Source organism: Myxine glutinosa, chromosome 10 (genome assembly GCF_964187855.1).
Source record: "Myxine glutinosa chromosome 10, kmMyxGlut1.1, whole genome shotgun sequence".
NCBI classification, from domain to species: Eukaryota; Metazoa; Chordata; class Myxini; order Myxiniformes; family Myxinidae; genus Myxine; species Myxine glutinosa.
Genome location: NC_136270.1, coordinates 98267680 through 98289438, shown reverse-complemented (window position 1 = coordinate 98289438; position 21759 = coordinate 98267680).

The window sequence follows — 21759 nt, the reverse complement described above, 5'->3', positions numbered from 1 at the left end:
AACCCGGGCGAAGCCGGGTACCTCAGCTAGTATATATATATTGTTGCGGATATAGCATTTGGCCTCCATATCCGCTTGTAAATATTCCCCTATTTCCCCAATACTCCCCAACTATCCCCAATCCCCCATTCCCTAGTCCCATTGCCTGTAAATAACACTCTGTAGAACCGACCTTCCCCTTTTTCCCCCATTAAATGTCGTGCCCAGGTCCACCGCATCTCACGTAGACAACTTTCGGACATCTTGCTAGTTATTCTTAGTCTATGTCAGTTAAGGACTCGTTTCCATTAATTCTGACTCTTCGTTGCACCAGAATGTGATTGTATGGCACCAGTAGTGAGTTTAGGACCTCCCCTTACCTCCTCCCAGCTTCCCCATGAAACAACAACAATAACAACAACAACTACAACAACAGAGGAGATTGGGGGCGGCGCGGGGAGTGTGCGTCCTTACTCCGGCTTGGTTAGCCGCCATTGCCATGTGCGCCCACAGGGTTACCACGAAGGGGCTGGCTGTCAGCTCCTCGTCAAGGGCGGAGCCGGTAACCCCCCCGCACCCAATAAGAAGGGCGGACCGATTCCATCTGGGGCGGAGCTAACTAGCCGAGGGCGTGTCACTCCCCGCCGGATATGCGCCGCCACTTACCGGATGTGAGGTGAGATGCGCCCCCAGCTTGGAAATACAAGTCGCGACCTCCGAGCGCTGAGCGAGCTCCACGCATCGACCCGGTATTGCAGTACCTCCGAGAACGGTGCACCCCCCTCCGAGAACGGTGCACCTTGAGCCATCGACTACCCGATCTAGCGTAGCGCGACTTAGTCAACGTTCGAGTATAATCGGGTAATTTGTGCGGACACGGCGGCCATTCCGCTCGGCCCAGCATAACATCAAAGTCGTGTCCGTAACAATTGGTGTCAGGAGTGTCGGATTCGGACCTGGGACTAAATTTATTAGGCCCAAATTTTGGAACACCAATTGTATCACTAGGGTAACAATTGGTGTTGGGAGGTAGAATTCGATCCGGAGCGCGTTTCCCGCGCTCAAAATTATAACGGCGAAATTTGATTGTGTTTTACCAAATATAAAAACCCGAATTTTGAAAGTCGCGCTATGGCAGACCAAGTCGGCTGGGGTCCGGTAGAGGAGAGTGAGGCAGGGTCGATCCAGGACCAAATTGAGGGACATGAGGGACAGGAGGAGAGCGAAGCAGTGAGGGCGGCAGGGTCGCAAAATAGCGTTGTCGCGCACGTGGGTGTAGCGGCACCAAATTTAGCCGCGGCCGTGGTCGCGGTAGCCGAACCCGAGATGCCAATGAATTGGAACCTGTTTATGAAACAGATGATGGCCTTTATGGTAAAAACAGACGATAATTTCAAAGGGATGGAAAACAGGATGGGAAACCAAATGGGGGTAATGGGGAACCGGATGGATGCTCAGGGTGAGCGATTGGAGGGCCAAATGGGGTCCAATAGCGAGAAATTGAGGGAGGACATGGGGGCCAATAGCCAACGGTTAGAACAAAGGATGGGGTCCAATAGCGAGAAATTGAGGGAGGACATGGGGGCGCAGATCGGAGGGTTAGGGAGTAGAATAGAGGGATTAGACAATAGATTAGGGGAAATACAGGAGGGGTTAATGGGGGTAGAAAACAGAATGGCCGTTCAGGAGAATCAAATGGAAGGGATGCAAAAGGGGTTAGAGGGGTTAGAAAATAGTATGGAAGGCAAATTGAGGGACATGAGGGACCAAGCGCAAAGGGAAGTTAAACAAATGGGGCAGCAGATAGAGGGGGTCAGAATGGGGGTAGAAACCAAACTGGATGCTCACAGGGAGGAAATGGAGCAGATGAGGGTGGCATCTGGGCAGGAGATGCAAGTGATGGGAGAGGAGATCAGAAGAGGAGTGAGTGAGGAGGTCGGAGGAGTGCGCGAGGAGGTGAGGCACTGTAAGGAGCACATGGAGAAGGAGGTGAGAAAGGGGACTGTAAAGTTACAAGGGGGCATAGAGGACCTGACGCAGGAGGTGGAACAGCTGACGGAGGGACAAAAAGAACTAACGGACCAGGTTCAAAGGAACACTGCGGTATTAGGAGGGTTAAAAGCGACACAAAATGACCTAAAAAATGACTTGATAGCGACGAAGAGGGAATGTCAGATGGTACGTGAGGGACTGACAACGAGGTTGGACGAGGTGATAGAGGTAATGGAGACGAAGGACCGGCAGGTGAGGACGCACCTGGAAACGGTCAAGGTAGCCTTAGAGGACGAGCTTGAGGAGACGTACCGGGGAATAAAAGAGGTGAAGCAGAAATTAGAAGAAGTGGAAGAAGGGGTGAGCGAAATTAAGAAGCGACGGAGAGGGGATAAGAAAGAGATAAAAGAGGAGATAAAAGAATTGGTCCGAAGTCTGTGTTTGGATCGTGATGATGTGCTCATTAACCGGATGAGGGATTCGCAGGTGATGGAGGAGAAGCGAAGAGGAAGAGGACCCGGTGTAAGTGGTGACCAATATGGTCGTGCGTATGATGCGCCAGGGGATTTAAGAAGCTTGGGGGTCGAGATAGACCCGGGTGTTCGTGAGAGGCCGTTGGTGAAGTGTGCGACAGGTCTGGTGTGCGAAAAAGGAGGTGTGCAAGAAAGTCCGACTCTGGGGTGTGTGAGGAAAAAGTGCGTGCCAAGGAGTGAGGGTGCTGGCGAGAGTGAGTCGGTCGTAGCGCGTGTGCGAGGGAGCACATGGAAGCGCGGTGTGGTGAGTGTTACAGAGGGTGTAACGGGAGAGTGTGCGCGAGAAAGGTGTGTGACGGACAGGTGCATGAGGGAAGAGTGCGCTGTCAAGAGTAAGGGTGAGTGCGCTGTCAAGAATGGAGGTGAGAGTAGTGAGAGTGACAAGGAGAGTGAGTTGGTTGTGACAGGTGAGCGAGGATGTACACCTGGGATGGAAGGATGCACACCTGGAATGGTAGAGCGTGAGTGGGAATGCACGCTGGAGTTGGTAGTGAGGCACGTGGTTGGGTGTGCGAATGAGAGCACACCTGTGATTGTCACAGAGGAGGGGGCGCGAAGAGGTGTGTTGGTGAGGTGTGCTACCAACGAATGTGTGCCAAAGTGTTCGGTGGTCAGGTGTGTGACCAAGGCTGTGAGTGGAATGGGTGTACCTGGGTGTGTAAGGAAAGGTACGAGGAGCATGGAAACGGCTGGATGTGTGAGCAAGGAACGGGCTGCGGGGTGTAAGCGTCCAGGTGAAGCATCGACGGTAACCTGTTTAGAGGTTAGAGCGACTTTTAGCCGAATCGGGCCCTCGGTGCGTACTGGGCCTCGCTTTGAACGGCCGCGTCCGTCCTCCACTAGGCGGAGCGGGCAGCCCGATAGAAAGGGTCGTCATGGCGACCACTTTTTGTTGAGGCAGTCCGGCAGGTCGAGATCGGGACATTGGATGGCTCCACGCCGAGATGGTGCGTGGGATCTCGGCCCGGGTAAGCCCCCGTCCCTGCACCGAGTGCCGGACGCATCCAGCCGCTGGCACAGAACAACCCGCATTCATGGCTTGGCTTTACGAAGCCGGGCTTTGGACAGGAATTGGCGCACCGAGAGGCATTAGTGAGTAGACTGGGTGATGAGGTTAGTGTTTTGGACCCAAAATTAGAGAAAAACAAAATTTGATGATTGGCAAGGGATTGGCAGTAGTGATTGGCAGATGATGGGTCGTGATTGGCAAATTTTTGATTTGTGGAAATTTGATGTGCAAAATTGGTAGTGAGCGATGGGCCCGGTGGGTAAGGGTGGCATCCCTGCCACCCTTCCCATGGTGGGGCAAAGGAGCTATAGATTATGGGGTGTATGGCAGTGAAAACTAGCCCGGGTGGGTTAGGTTATATTGATAGGGCCCTAGAAGATGACATTAGGTGACGTTAAGGTTAGTTAGTGACTGATACCTGTAGGGGGGACGCAGGTAGATTAGTGTGGATGATAATGACGAGGGAGCGCAATAGTTTAAAGGGACGACTGGGAAGCGCAAGTTTCTGAAGGGAGTAGTTAGCTGAGATGATGCCGTGTGTGTGAGAATTGAACAGGTGTGATTGCACAGGTGTGCAACTGGACAGGTGTGTGGAGCAGTGAATGAGTAGTGAGTGTGTGGATCAGCGCGAATGCGCTTGGGGAGAGAAGGGTGCAGGTGGCACCAGGTGTGAGAGCACAGGTGTGTGGAGAGAGTTGGAGTAAGTGGTACGGAGTGGTGTGCATGGTGCGAAGGTGTGGATGGGGGAAGAGTGGACCCCTTTCACGAGTACCCGGGGCGGGTAGTGTAAGTGTTAGGTAGAGGGTATAGGTAAATTGTGGTTGGATATTGGCATTTGTGTTGCGGTTGCAGAATGGTGTTGTGAATGGGTGCATTAGTGTTGTGGAAATAGCTGGGCGTGTAGCCTGTTAGTGTGTGTAGTTGGTTGGGCACTCCACCACTGTGAGGATGTCGGCCAGGTGAGGCCGCAGGTGGGCTCTGGGAGCCGGTAGAGTTGTGGATGGGGCCCGAGGATCCGGAGGACGGACCCGGGTAGCCCAGTGCCAGAGAGGGCACCGAGTGGGGAGAGCGCCAGAGGGCCTTCCCCAGGTAGTTAGGTTAGGGTAAGGAGCAGGTAAGCTCGGAGGCAACTGCAGTGGTGGAGGTGTGCAGGTGGGTAGACCTGTTGGGAGAGCTACACGTCGCGGCCCAGAAATTGTGCGAGGGCACCGGGAGATGAATCGGGGGAGTGAGACCCCAAATTGAAAAGCACCACAGTTGGTCAATGGGAATTGGTTTTTAGAACCCATAGTGAAAGAGGGCCAATGGTTTGGCCGGAGAAAGACCCCGGGTAATGTAAAGTTGTTAAAGTCATTTCGGAAATAGTTAGGATTGATGAACCTGTCGCACCATACGCAGCCACTTACCTGTGGTGATGATGACCCCACACCTGTGTTTTCTTTGTTTTGTGTTGCAGGAAGTAAGGATTGCTGTGTGGATTGGTGAGACGCATCACGACGTGGATGAGACATTGGGGTGATTCCATCTCTCCCTCCTTAGGAGGGACTGATGATGAATTGGTGATGACAAATTATGATGTTGAGTTGGAGATGGCAAATTTTGATGAAAGTTGAAAATGGCAAATTTGATTGGTTAGGAGGGAGAGAAGACGAATTTGGTGTATGGGAGGAACGGGGAAGACAGTAGGGATGTTTGTTGATTTGTAAAGTAGATGTTTATGGGTAGTGTTGTGTTTTGTGGATACAGTAAGGGGTAAGGGAGGGGCCATGTAGGTTACCTGGTGGGGGGGGGGGGGGGCGTACGGTAGGAACGTACCTGTCTCACCTGGTTCCCATGTGCCCCCAGTGTGCATCATCTTATATTGCGTGCACTTTTGCGCCCTTACCACCTTACTCACTTGTCTGCTTCTTTTGTCTCCCACCTCCGAGGATCTGGCTTTGGGGTAGAGAGAGAGGAGAGAGAGGTGCTGGCTACGCAGTTGTGGGCCTGCACTTTCGCTGCTTGCTGCCTGGATCGATACACCATATGGACCGCAATGTTGGTGGCCACCCACAATGGACCGCAGTTCTTTTGCGGCCAAGCACCACCCGTGGATGGACCTATGGGTCAACGTGGCACCTATGCCATACAGGTGAACCACTTTTAGTTGACACCACTGAAGGCCACAATACAGAAATGGACGCGGTTGGCGCCTTTCTTTATTTTTGAAAGAAGCCAGAAGGCCAAGTGCACCACATGAAGAGCAAGAGACACCTGCAGGGTTAGGGGTTGTTGTTTTTATTTTAATGAACAATGGTGACTGCACCGATTGGTGCTTGGGGTGGTGCTTTTGGTGCTTGGATGGGGTGCTCTGCACATTATTAAAGGCCGTAAGGCCACAGAGCACTCGTGGGTTGGTGTATCGATGCTGGCATGCGTGCTCTCTCTATGCATAACATCTGCATGTGTTCCTCCAAAAACAGGTCCTGGATCGTAGTGTAAATATCAGCGTAGTCTTGTAAATAATGCTCCCTACCGGCTGTATGTTTAGTTTGCGAATTCTTTCCGCAATTCGGTTATCCTGTGGGCGTGTTTCTGTGAGGAGAAGGGTGCAACGTCGCAGGGGGACATATTTACTCATTTGTGAATATCTGTAAAACTGTCGCACTCAGGGTAGAGTTAATAGTAGAGGGAACTACATCTGAGTGCCACACTAAAATAGGTAAAAATTTATCGCGTCGGGACGCCCCGAGGGTAGAGAAGGGTGCAATGTTGCGGATATGGCATTTGGCCTCCATATCCGCTTGTAAATATTCCCCTATTTCCCCAATACTCCCCAACTATCCCCAATCCCCCATTCCCTAGTCCCATTGCCTGTAAATAACACTCTGTAGAACCGACCGTCCCCTTTTTCCCCCATTAAATGTCGTGCCCAGGTCCACCGCATCTCACGTAGACAACTTTCGGACATCTTGCTAGTTATTCTTAGTCTATGTCAGTTAAGGACTCGTTTCCATTAATTCTGACTCTTCGTTGCACCAGAATGTGATTGTATGGCACCAGTAGTGAGTTTAGGACCTCCCCTTACCTCCTCCCATCTTCCCCATGAAACAACAACAACAACAACAACAACAACAATAACAACAACTACAACAACAGAGGAGATTGGGGGCGGCGCGGGGAGTGTGCGTCCTCACTCCGGCTTGGTTAGCCGCCATTGCCATGTGCGCCCACGGGGTTACCACGAAGGGGCTGGCTGTCAGCTCCTCGTCAAGGGCGGAGCCGGTAACCCCCCCGCACCCATTAAGAAGGGCGGACCGATCCCATCTGGGGCGGAGCTAACTAGCCGAGGGCGTGTCACTCCCCGCCGGATATGCGCCGCCACTTACCGGATGTGAGGTGAGATGCGCCCCCAGCTTGGAAAGACAAGTCGCGACCTCCGAGCGCTGAGCGAGCTCCACGCATCGACCCGGTATTGCAGTACCTCCGAGAACGGTGCACCCCCCTCCGAGAACGGTGCACCTTGAGCCATCGACTACCCGCCTTCCTTGCCATCAATCCCCGTGTGAGTCAGTTTTGTCCCGTTTATCTGTCGTCTGTCGGGGCTAATATAAGACCGTGTTTAAGTGCCCACCTTACTATGCTGTCCCTCTCATCCCTGTAATCTAACCTTCCGAACTAATATAACCTCCTCCGGAGGTCTTGAGAACCGTACCCCTTGTGTCGTTGCCTTAATCCCAGCCGTTGTGTCCTTTTCCTTCATTGATTTAGCATTGCGCGACTTAGTCAACGTTCGAGTATAATCGGGTAATTTGTGCGGACACGGCGGCCATTCCGCTCGGCCCAGCATAACATCAAAGTCGTGTCCGTAACAATATATATATATATATATATATAAAGCAGTAAAGTATGTTTGTTTGTTTGTCCTCTTATAACTCGAGAACTACTCATCGCAGAGCAAAACCAAAGGCATATTCGGAATCAGTACGCCTCAGAGCAACTACAGCACACCTTAAAAGTTTTAAAACTTCGGGTTTTAAAATTATGACGTCATCAGCGTATTTCATAACGTTAATTTTTCAACTTTGATGACAATGACTTCCGACTTCCGGGTTCGGAATGCGGGACTAATGCCATTTGACAGGGAATAAAAAATAAATGCGACATTCAATTGATGACAATGACTTCCGACTTGACTCCCCCCTCCCCCTCCCCCTCCCCCCTCCCCTTCCCCCTACCCCTTCCCCTCCCCCTCCCCTCCCCTTCCCCCCTCCCCCTCCCCCTCCCCCCCTCTTCTCCCCTCCCCCCCCCTTCTCCCCTCCCCCCCTCTTCTCCCCTCCCCTCCTCTTCTCCCCTCCCCACCCTCTCCTCCCCTCCCCACCCTCTCCTCCCATCCCCCCCCCCGTTCCCCTCCCCTCCCCTTCCCTCCTCCCCTCCCTTCCCCCGCCCGGCAATGCCGGGTACTTCTGCTAGTATATATATATATATATCTGTATATATATATATATATATATATATATTTATATATATATATATATATATATATATATATATATATATATATATATGTATATATATATATGTATATGTATATATATATATGTATATGTATATATATATATGTATATGTATATGTATATGTATATATATATGTATATGTATATATATATGTATATGTATATATATATGTATATGTATATATATATGTATATGTATATATATGTATATGTATATGTATATATATATATATGTATATGTATATATATACATGTATATGTATATGTACATATATATTGTTGCGGATATGGGATTTGCATCCATCCATATCCGCTTGTAAATATTCCCCTATTTCCTCAATTCTTCTCAACTCTCCCCAAATCCCCCATTCCCTAGTCCCATTTTCTGTAAACAACACTCTGTAGACCCGACCTCCCCCTATTTCCCCCATTAAATGTCGTGCCCAGGTTCACCGCATCTCATGTAAGACAACTATAGGACATCTTGCTAGTTATTCTTAGTCTATGTCAGTTAAGGACTCGTTTCCATTAATTCTGACCCTTCGTTGCACCAGAATGTGATTGTATGGCACCGTTAGGAAGTTTAGGACCTCCCAATACCTCCCCGCAGCTCTTCCTCACAGTTCAACAACAACAACAACAACAACGAGCGCAGGAAGTGCGCGTCCTCACTCCGGCTTGGTTGGTAGGGGGTGTTGGGAGGGCACCAGGCCTTCCCAACGAGCCGCCATCAAACATGTGCTCGACGGGGTTACCAAATAGGGGCTCCCTGTCAGCTCCTCGTCAAGGGCGGAGCCCGGTAACCCCCGCACCCAATGGAAGCGGCGGACCGGCCCCAGTGGGGCGGAACCAACCAGCCGAGGGCGTGTCACTCTCCGCTGAGCATGCGCGGTGAGAGGGGGGTGACGTCAGATGCGCACCGAGCTGAGAGAAAGCAAGACGTCCCCTCCGAGCGCTGTGACACCTCCCCGCATCTTCTGGACCGTGCTTTATCCTGTCCCCGAGCCAAGGTGCACCTTGAGCTATCGACTACCTGTCCCTTCCTGCCATCAATCCCTGTGTAAGTCTGCCTTTTTCCGTTTGTGGTCTGTCTGGGATAAGATAAGACGGTAATTAAGTGCCCATCTCTTCTGTGTCTTTACCTCACTGCCTTGTAATCTACCCCTTTTCTCCACCACTGTAATTATACCCTCCTCCGGAGGTCTTGAGAACTGTACCCCTTGCGTCGTTTCCTCTTTCCCAGTCGTCGTGTCCTTTCTATCATTGATTTGGCATAGCGTGATTTGGCCAACGTCTGGGTGAATCGGGTGAGTTGGGGAAGAATCGGGGAAACTGTTAGGTCGCGGAAATACCACCGCTCGGTAAATAACATCATTAACCACGTCCGTAACAATATATATATATATATATATATATATATATATATATATATATATATATATATATATTGTTACGGATACGGAGTACGGCTCTTCCCCCTTAGCAAGGGGTGGTTAGTCCCTTGTCTTGTTAAGCTGACCGGCTCTGCTCCTGGCACTTGTAACGCTATCCCACGGGATGGAACGGATCAGGGTTATGGGTCCAGGGTTTATCCCGAATACCTTTATCCATCCCTCCGCAGACTAGGGAGACAAGTACCGCTCGAACCCCGGTTTGGATGGTCTAGTTGCCGAGCGGTTTTTAGCAACCCGAAGTTCGAGTCATTAGCCTTCACTAAACCCGATCCTGAATGTTGGCCGAATCGCGCCACGTACACTCAATATTGAAACCACTAAAGCGACCGAACGAGAATGAAGAAGAAAGAAGGAGAAGAACGGAGGAATAACAGGATTTATTATTTACACACAACGAAGCAAAAAGAGCAGTCAAGGTTATATACAGGGAAATGGAAAAAGCAGGACACACAGTGCAATATTTAGCTTACCTACAAACAGTCTTACTTAGAAACCCAAGGACAAAACAAACAAAGACAGACTCACACGAATGGAGAATTGCAGGGTGGATTGGCTGGAGGGAGAAGGTTCAGCTCGGGCTGGAGCACGGTCGGGCCGGCCGCCGTTCCTTCGCGGTCACCTCGGCACCGTCGTCAAACACCCACGCTGCGGTCGCGTCCGCTGCCGCGGTTCCCAAAGCTGCACTGGTTCACACCGCTGTGGTTCGAGCTCCCATGCTTCAAGCTGTTGTTGCTGCTGCGTCGCGTGCTCTTTCGGGGTTCTCTCCCTCTCTCCAGCTTGGTTTTCGCAGCCCTCTCGTTCAAGCTCTCTCTTGTGAGGCGTCCCACGGTGGTCTTTATAGGCCACACCCTCAAACCTTTTCGAACCTCCCCCAAGCGTTCTCTCTCCGCCCTCTCAAGCCAAACCCCTCATTCTTGGTTGGTGGATTGGTGCCGCTCACTCCTCCTTCTGATCACGAGGGCGGAGACACGCCTTTCTTCTCCGAGGCTTAACCACGTGGCTAATGGAGTCAAATGCAGCAAAGTGGCGAAAGCTGGCACCCTGAAGATACCATGTCAGAGGGATCCACCTTATTTAATTCGGTGCAATGAAGTGTCAATTTAATGGGAAACAGAGCCTTCAACTACATAGATTAAGGACATAACTACCGAGGGAATTTATGATTGGGTACGTGTTGCGGTGGCTTAACTACGGACGACCTTTGACCTTTCTTTACACTACGGAGGGTGATATTTACAACAAGCTTTACCTCAAATTACACACACAATTCCCAAATTCGTTACAATATATATATATATGGAATATTTATAGAGATTGCTTTAAATATCCTTTGACAGCAGAATTGTCACTAACTGATATGGCTGTTAACGTGTCTTGGGACAGTAAATCATCAGAAAGGTAATGGTGGTGGTGGTTCGTGTGCAGCCACCCGGCTGCTGGTTGCATCATTTTTCTGTGGGTGTGTCTGCCGCTGATGCAATGCTTCTCTTTAACCAGTTATCTGGTACTCATTTTGCCGACCTCGGAAGGATGACAGGCTGAGTGAACCCCACCTGGCATTAATTCAAGGGGATTCGAACTCGGGACCTTCGGATCCCAAGCTGCCGCCTTAACCATTAGGCCAACTCCAGGTAGAAAGGTGATTATAGTTGACATATTTGACTGAATTGTATGTGGTTATATTTTCTTTACTTCCGGTGTTTGTGCAAACCAACGACTTTGATCATGGACACCACGTGTGCAACAAAAATGAATATAACTTGAAATTGCCTCAATATCGGTATTTTTAAACCTCCGCATGCACAGTCCAGACCCAAGAGCTTTTAAATAAGGGACCATTCAGCATTTATACCTGTTGTGGTTGTGACGTTTACCCCATTCAGACACAATCGTGCAACTTGTGGTTCTTTATATGTAGAATAGCAGATAACCCGGTTCCACCAGGCTGTTATAAGGAATTGGCTGTCAGTGGAGTGTGGAATATTTAGGTAGATTGACAGGAACGTCCTTTGGAAGCATAATTAGTGTGACCCGTGGAAATTCTGCGTAATGTGAAGATGTAACTTCATATTTTCAACCCCTTTCTTCTTCACTCCTCAACCCCCATCCCCAACTCCCCCTCCCCGCCCCCAGCCCAAGCCCACAACCCAAAATCATCAAGCTCTCCGACCCAAACCCAAGTCCTCAACCTCCCCTTCCAAACCCAAAGGCTTCAACCCCTCCTGCCCACCACACTCCACGTTTTCAAACCGCCTTCACCCCCACCCCAGAGCCTCAATCCCCCTTCCCAACTTTGTCCTTCTCGGCCCTTGCCCTCCACTCCAACACTATCCTCCACTCCTCCTTTCTGCTTCAATTCCTCAAACCACACTCCCTCCCCACCCAAGGTGTGTCTCCATATTTATTCTTCAAGCCCACATCTCTTCCCCCTCCCAATTATAGGTCTCCATGCCTTCACCCCTCTTCATTCCAAGTGCACATCGCTCCCCATTCCCAGCTCCAAGTGTGCATCCCTCTCACCCCTCCCAACTCCAAGTGTGCGTCTCTCCACCTTCTCCCAACTCCAAGTCCACATCCCTCCCTTGCAAGGATTAGCACAGACTGATTAGACCTTTAGCAACAGCGACCTCAAGCCAATATGAAAGGTATCAATCACTCTGGTTTCCAGTTTTTCATTATTCTCATCTGTTTTCGTTTTCAGGTTTTCATTATTCTAATCTATTTTTGTTTCCAGTTTTTCATTATTCTCATCTATTTTCATTTCCAGTTTTTCATTATTCTCATCTATTTTCATTTCCAGTTTTTCATTATTCTCATCTATTTTCATTTCCAGTTTTTCATTATTCTCATCCATTTTCGTTTCCAGTTTTTCATTATTCTCATCCATTTTCGTTTCCAGTTTTTTCATTATTCTCATCCATTTTCGTTTTCAGGTTTTCATTATTCTAATCTATTTTTGTTTCCAGTTTTTCATTATTCTCATCTATTTTCATATCCAGTTTTTCATTATTCTCATCTATTTTCATTTCAAGTTTTTCATTATTCTCATCTATTTTCATTTCCAGTTTTTCATTATTCTCATCCATTTTCGTTTCCAGTTTTTCAATTTCTCATCTATTTTTGTTTCCAGTTTTTTCATTATTCTCATCCATTTTCGTTTCCAGTTTTTCATTATTCTCATCCATTTTCGTTTCCAGTTTTTCAATTTCTCATCTATTTTCGTTTCCAGTTTTTCATTATTCTCATCTATTTTTGTTTCCAGTTTTTCATTATTCTCATCTATTTTCGTTTCCAGTTTTTCATTATTCTCATCTATTTTTGTTTCCAGTTTTTCATTATTCTCATCTATTTTCGTTTCCAGTTTTTCATTATTCTCATCTATTTTTGTTTCCAGTTTTTCATTATTCTCATCTATTTTCATTTCCAGTTTTTCATTATTCTCATCTATTTTTGTTTCCAGTTTTTCATTATTCTCATCTATTTTCGTTTCCAGTTTTTCATTATTCTCACCCATTTTCGTTTCCAGTTTTTCATTATTCTAATCTATTTTTGTTTCCAGTTTTTCATTGTTCTAATCTATTTTTGTTTCCAGTTTTTCATTATTCTCATCTATTTTCATTTCCAGTTTTTCATTATTCTCATCTATTTTCGTTTCCAGTTTTTCATTATTCTCATCCATTTTCGTTTCCAGTTTTTCATTATTCTCATTTCCAGTTTTTCATTATTCTCATCTATTTTCGTTTCAAGTTTTTCATTATTCTCATCTATTTTTGTTTCCAGTTTTTCATTATTCTCATCTGTTTTCATTTCCAGTTTTTCATTATTCTCATCTATTCTCGTTTCCAGTTTTTCATTATTCTCATCTATTTTCGTTTCCAGTTTTTCATTATTCTCATCCATTTTCGTTTCCAGTTTTTCATTATTCTAATCTATTTTTGTTTCCAGTTTTTCATTGTTCTAATCTATTTTTGTTTCCAGTTTTTCATTATTCTCATCTATTTTCATTTCCAGTTTTTCATTATTCTCATCTATTTTCGTTTCCAGTTTTTCATTATTCTCATCCATTTTCGTTTCCAGTTTTTCATTATTCTAATCTATTTTTGTTTCCAGTTTTTCATTGTTCTAATCTATTTTTGTTTCCAGTTTTTCATTATTCTCATCTATTTTCATTTCCAGTTTTTCATTATTCTCATCCATTTTCGTTTCCAGTTTTTCATTATTCTCATCCATTTTCGTTTCCAGTTTTTTCATTATTCTCATCCATTTTCGTTTTCAGGTTTTCATTATTCTAATCTATTTTTGTTTCCAGTTTTTCATTATTCTCATCTATTTTCATATTCAGTTTTTCATTATTCTCATCTATTTTCATTTCCAGTTTTTCATTATTCTCATCTATTTTCATTTCCAGTTTTTCATTATTCTCATCCATTTTCGTTTCCAGTTTTTCAATTTCTCATCTATTTTTGTTTCCAGTTTTTTCATTATTCTCATCCATTTTCGTTTCCAGTTTTTCATTATTCTCATCCATTTTCGTTTCCAGTTTTTCAATTTCTCATCTATTTTCGTTTCCAGTTTTTCATTATTCTCATCTATTTTTGTTTCCAGTTTTTCATTATTCTCATCTATTTTCGTTTCCAGTTTTTCATTATTCTCATCTATTTTTGTTTCCAGTTTTTCATTATTCTAATCTATTTTTGTTTCCAGTTTTTCATTGTTCTAATCTATTTTTGTTTCCAGTTTTTCATTATTCTCATCTATTTTCATTTCCAGTTTTTCATTATTCTCATCTATTTTCGTTTCCAGTTTTTCATTATTCTCATCCATTTTCGTTTCCAGTTTTTCATTATTCTCATTTCCAGTTTTTCATTATTCTCATCTATTTTCATTTCAAGTTTTTCATTATTCTCATCTATTTTTGTTTCCAGTTTTTCATTATTCTCATCTGTTTTCATTTCCAGTTTTTCATTATTCTCATCTATTCTCGTTTCCAGTTTTTCATTATTCTCATCTATTTTCGTTTCCAGTTTTTCATTATTCTCATCCATTTTCGTTTCCAGTTTTTCATTATTCTAATCTATTTTTGTTTCCAGTTTTTCATTGTTCTAATCTATTTTTGTTTCCAGTTTTTCATTATTCTCATCTATTTTCATTTCCAGTTTTTCATTATTCTCATCTATTTTCGTTTCCAGTTTTTCATTATTCTCATCCATTTTCGTTTCCAGTTTTTCATTATTCTAATCTATTTTTGTTTCCAGTTTTTCATTGTTCTAATCTATTTTTGTTTCCAGTTTTTCATTATTCTCATCTATTTTCATTTCCAGTTTTTCATTATTCTCATCCATTTTCGTTTCCAGTTTTTCATTATTCTCATCCATTTTCGTTTCCAGTTTTTTCATTATTCTCATCCATTTTCGTTTTCAGGTTTTCATTATTCTAATCTATTTTTGTTTCCAGTTTTTCATTATTCTCATCTATTTTCATTTCCAGTTTTTCATTATTCTCATCTATTTTCATTTCCAGTTTTTCATTATTCTCATCTATTTTCATTTCCAGTTTTTCATTATTCTCATCCATTTTCGTTTCCAGTTTTTCAATTTCTCATCTATTTTTGTTTCCAGTTTTTTCATTATTCTCATCCATTTTTGTTTCCAGTTTTTCATTATTCTCATCCATTTTCGTTTCCAGTTTTTCAATTTCTCAGCTATTTTCGTTTCCAGTTTTTCATTATTCTCATCTATTTTTGTTTCCAGTTTTTCATTATTCTCATCTATTTTCATTTCCAGTTTTTCATTATTCTCATCTATTTTTGTTTCCAGTTTTTCATTATTCTCATCTATTTTCGTTTCCAGTTTTTCATTATTCTCATCTATTTTTGTTTCCAGTTTTTCATTATTCTCATCTATTTTCATTTCCAGTTTTTCATTATTCTCATCTATTTTTGTTTCCAGTTTTTCATTATTCTCATCTATTTTCGTTTCCAGTTTTTCATTGTTCTAATCTATTTTTGTTTCCAGTTTTTCATTATTCTCATCTATTTTCATTTCCAGTTTTTCATTATTCTCATCTATTTTCGTTTCCAGTTTTTCATTATTCTCATCCATTTTCGTTTCCAGTTTTTCATTATTCTCATTTCCAGTTTTTCATTATTCTCATCTATTTTCGTTTCAAGTTTTTCATTATTCTCATCTATTTTTGTTTCCAGTTTTTCATTATTCTCATCTGTTTTCATTTCCAGTTTTTCATTATTCTCATCTATTCTCGTTTCCAGTTTTTCATTATTCTCATCTATTTTCGTTTCCAGTTTTTCATTATTCTCATCCATTTTCGTTTCCAGTTTTTCATTATTCTAATCTATTTTTGTTTCCAGTTTTTCATTGTTCTCATCTATTTTTGTTTCCAGTTTTTCATTATTCTCATCTATTTTCATTTCCAGTTTTTCATTATTCTCATCTATTTTCGTTTCCAGTTTTTCATTATTCTCATCCATTTTCGTTTCCAGTTTTTCATTATTCTAATCTATTTTTGTTTCTAGTTTTTCATTATTCTCATCTATTTTCGTTTCCAGTTTTTCATTATTCTCATCTATTTTCATTTCCAGTTTTTCATTATTCTCCTCTATTTTCGTTTCCAGTTTTTCATTATTCTAATCTATTTTTGTTTCCAGTTTTTCATTGTTCTAATCTATTTTTGTTTCCAGTTTTTCATTATTCTCATCCATTTTCGTTTCCAGTTTTTCATCATTCTAATCTATTTTTGTTTCCAGTTTTTCATTGTTCTAATCTATTTTTGTTTCCAGTTTTTCATTATTCTAATCTATTTTTGTTTCTAGTTTTTCATCATTCTAATCTATTTTTGTTTCCAGTTTTTCATTATTCTCATCTATTTTCATTTCCAGTTTTTCATTATTCTCATCTATTTTCATTTCCAGTTTTTCATTATTCTCATCTATTTTCGTTTCCAGTTTTTCATTATTCTAATCTATTTTTGTTTCCAGTTTTTCATTGTTCTAATCTATTTTTGTTTCCAGTTTTTCATTATTCTCATCCATTTTCGTTTCCAGTTTTTCATTATTCTAATCTATTTTTGTTTCCAGTTTTTCATTGTTCTAATCTATTTTTGTTTCCAGTTTTTCATTATTCTCATCTATTTTTGTTTCCAGTTTTTCATTATTCTCATCTATTTTCATTTCCAGTTTTTCATTATTCTCATCTATTTTTGTTTCCAGTTTTTCATTATTCTAATCTATTTTTGTTTCCAGTTTTTCATTATTCTCATCTATTTTTGTTTCCAGTTTTTCATTATTCTAATCTATTTTCGTTTCCAGTTTTTCATTATTCTCATCTATTTTTGTTTCCAGTTTTTCATTGTTCTAATCTATTTTTGTTTCCAGTTTTTCATTATTCTCATCCATTTTCGTTTCCAGTTTTTCATTATTCTCATCCATTTTCGTTTCCAGTTTTTCATTATTCTAATCTATTTTTGTTTCTAGTTTTTCATTATTCTCATCTATTTTTGTTTCCAGTTTTTCATTATTCTAATCTATTTTTGTTTCCAGTTTTTCATTATTCTCATCTATTTTCGTTTCCAGTTTTTCATTATTCTCATCCATTTTCGTTTCCAGTTTTTCATTATTCTAATCTATTTTTGTTTCCAGTTTTTCATTATTCTCATCCATTTTCGTTTCCAGTTTTTCATTATTCTAATCTATTTTTGTTTCTAGTTTTTCATTATTCTCATCTATTTTCGTTTCCAGTTTTTCATTATTCTCATCTATTTTCATTTCCAGTTTTTCATTATTCTCATCTATTTTCGTTTCCAGTTTTTCATTATTCTCATCTATTTTTGTTTCCAGTTTTTCATTATTCTAATCTATTTTTGTTTCCAGTTTTTCATTGTTCTAATCTATTTTCGTTTCCAGTTTTTCATTATTCTCATCCATTTTCGTTTCCAGTTTTTCATTATTCTAATCTATTTTTGTTTCTAGTTTTTCATTATTCTCATCTATTTTCGTTTCCAGTTTTTCATTATTCTCATCTATTTTCATTTCCAGTTTTTCATTATTCTCATCTATTTTCGTTTCCAGTTTTTCATTATTCTCATCTATTTTCGTTTCCAGTTTTTCATTATTCTCATCTATTTTCATTTCCAGTTTTTCATTATTCTCATCTATTTTCGTTTCCAGTTTTTCATTATTCTCATCTATTTTCGTTTCCAGTTTTTCATTATTCTAATCTATTTTTGTTTCCAGTTTTTCATTGTTCTAATCTATTTTTGTTTCCAGTTTTTCATTGTTCTAATCTATTTTTGTTTCCAGTTTTTCATTGTTCTAATCTATTTTTGTTTCCAGTTTTTCATTATTCTCATCTATTTTCATTTCCAGTTTTTCATTATTCTAATCTATTTTTGTTTCCAGTTTTTCATTGTTCTAATCTATTTTTGTTTCCAGTTTTTCATTATTCTCATCTATTTTCATTTCCAGTTTTTCATTTTCTCATCTATTTTCGTTCTATCATAGCATTTGTGATCTTCTCTTATGCTTATTTCCCGAGTACCTCGTTCCCTTTTACCCCGTTTTGGAATAATATTTCCAACTGAATTCACCATTCGACAAGGGGCGACAATCAAGTAGGTCTTAACCTGACGCGAAGAAACCAATATTCCAAATAAAACTAATACAATTACCCACTAATATGTTACAAACATGATTTCAGCCTTAACTGATACCAACTAAACACCACTGGCACAAAATCACGAGAACAAATACTGTATGAAAGAAAAAAGAGCAATCGCAGATTGCAGACCCTCACCAGGACGTGTTTTCAGTGGTTTTTAAGGCTGTGTTAAAACAAATATGGTGGCCGAACCACGTGACCAATAACATCATCGTTTTCTTTTTTTTCTCTACCAATCTGTCCCGAGATGATGCTCAAGAAATTTCATCATGATCGGATGAAGTTTTGTACTTGGCGAATTATGACGTCATAATGGAGGCACCTATGACATCATCATTAACATATGTTATTCCACATGGAGAACTCTTTACAATGAGCCATGTCTCAATTTTTTCTATGAAGCGCTTTCGAAGATATAGAGGTGCAAATGTTTTCGGTTTTTCCAAGATGGCGCCCATACCACGTGACCTATGACATCATAATTAAAATTAAAAAATTCTACAGGTGGAGATGCACCTATGGTAAAAAAAAATTCCTGTCAATCGGACCAACGGTTGCATAGAAAATCATATTTATTCTGTGCGGACAAACAAACAAACAAACGGACTCGAACGGGCTCTTCTCTGGCGAGGGTAACAAAAACACTCCTCGGGTTCTGCTGTGCGGAGCTCTGAAACTTCCATACGAACCATCAACCGGAAGTCCCGGTTTAATTAAAACTTAATTGCAAAAGAAAGGAAGCGGGAGTCCTTCAATGCTTGGAATACCTTTCCCTCAAAGCCCAGATATCAGTATGAAGCTGTGTGGGACAGCTGTATGGACAAAGAAAAAGGAAAAAATAATCCAAGAAACTTCGATTATCTTTGGAAGTTCATCGAAGAAGCGTGGAACTCCATTCCACAAATTTACCACCAAATTATTTGAAAGTGCCCTGATAAGAATTTCAATGGTTTTGAAGAAAAAGATGGACATACTCTTTGTTTATATCAAGGCATATTGTGCACCTTATCCATCGTGGTTAATTGAATCAGTTTTTATTTTTCATAATAAATTAGCATCACCTGCTTGGTCAGAACTCAAGTCCGGTCAGTGTTATTCTGTCATGGCCTCAGGCCTAGGGCACAGGTAGCTTGAGCATCGAACGATATAAAGTATGTATGTATATATCACACACAGGAATGTAGGTACCTCCCCTGACTCTGACAAATCAACCGTTTTTCTAATCGATCCAGATTATGACCCAAATGTGTCACTGTTGAGGATGCCTGACTAGTCCACAACACGATTAAACGAGAAGAGCACTCGGAAGAGCGCATACCTCCGCCAGGTGCTGAACAGTTTACGTTTTGTTCACTGATAGGCCGGATCTGAACCAAAATCGAATTGCCTTGTTCTTGTCACTTAACCAACTCATCCACCTCGTTTTGTCAGTTTGTCCACAACTTTTTGACCTATCATGGTGTACATCGTTTTTGGCCATATCACTCGATGGTGAAGAATCACGTAAAAATTAAAAAATTCTCCTATCCGGATCTGTATTCGGATCTTCACCAAAATCGAATCTATTTCTCCTCGTCACAAACCCAACCTGTCCACTACGTTTTGTCATAATCGGTCCATATGTTTTTGAGATATTCTATATATCGGTTTTAGCCCAACACTCAATGGTGAAGAATCACCTTAGAAATTCTCAGATCCAGATCCACGATATTCACCAAAATCGAATCATTTTGTCCTTATCAAATACCCAACCTCCCCACTAAATTAAGGCCGAAGCAGTCCACAACTTTTTGAGATATCCTGTGCACAGACAGAAAGACGACGACGGGGGGGGGGAGAGAGGGGTTTAATGAGATCTAGTGCCTCCAACTAGTGCCATCCACCAACTAATGCCATCCACGAACTCCAATGCCATTAACCAACTAATGCCATTAACCAACTAATGCCATTAACCAACTAATGCCATTAACCAACTAATGCCATTAACCAACTAATGCCACCCACCAGCTAATGCCATCCACCAACTAATGCCACCCACCAACAAATGCCACCCACCAACAAATGCCACCCACCAACTAATGCCATCCACCAACTAATGCCATCCACCAACTAATGCCATGCACCAACTCCAATGCCATCCACCAACTCCAATGCCATTAACCAACTAATGCCATCCACCAACTAATGCCACCCACCAACAAATGCCACCCAGCCAACTAATGCCATCCATCAACTAATGCCATCCACCAACTAATGCCATCCACGAACTCCAATGCCATTAACCAACTAATGCCATTAACCAACTAATGCCATTAACCAACTAATGCCATTAACCAACGAATGCCATGCACCAACTAATGCCATTAACCAACTAATGCCATTAACCAACTAATGCCATTAAACAACTAATGCCATGCACCAACTAATGCCATAAACCAACTAATGCCATGCACCAACTAATGCCATTAACCAACTAATGCCATTAACCAACTAATGCCATGCACCAACTAATGCCATTAACCAACTAATGCCATAAACCAACTAATGCCATTAACCAACTAATGCCATCCACCAACTAATGCCATGCACCAACTAATGCCATGCACCAACTAATGCCATTAACCAACTAATGCCATCAACCAACTAATGCCGTCCACCAACTAATGCCATGCACCAACTAATGCCATTAACCAACTAATGCCATTAACCAACTAATGCCATCCACCAACTAATGCCATTAACCAAATAATGCCATTAACCAACTAATGCCATCAACCAACTAATGCCATTAACCAACTAATGCCATCCACCAACTAATGCCATCAACCAACTAATGCCATTAACCAACTAATGCCATCAACCAACTAATGCCATCCACCAACTAATGCCATCCACCAACTAATGCCATCCTCCAACTAATGCCATCCACCAACTAATGCCATCCACCAAGTAATGCCGTCCACCAACTAATGCCGTCCACCAACTAATGCCGTCCACAAAGTAATGCCGTCCACCAACTAATGCCATCCACCAACTAATGCCATCCACCAACTAATGCCATCCACCAACTAATGCCATCCACCAACTAATGCCATCCACCAACTAATGCCATCCACCAACTAATGCCATCCACCAACTAATGCCATTAAGCAACTAATGCCATCCACCAACGAATGCCATCCACCAAATCATGCCGTCCACCAAATCATGCCGTCCACCAAATCATGCTGTCCACCAACTAATGCCGTCCACCAACTAATGCCGTCCACCAACTAATGCCATCCACCAACTAATGCCATCCACCAACTAATGCCATCCACCAGCTAATGCCATCCACCAGCTAATGCCGTCCACCAACTAATGCCGTCCACCAACTAATGCCGTCCACCAACTAATGCCGTCCACCAACTAATGCCATCCACCAACTAATGCCATCCACCAACTAATGCCGTCCACGAACTAATGCCATCCACCAACTAATGCCATCCACCAACTAATGCCATCCACCAACTAATGCCATCCACCAAATAATGCCATCCACCAACTAATGCCATCCACCAACTAATGCCATCCACCAACTAATGCCATCCACCAACTAATGCCATCCACCAACTAATGCCATCA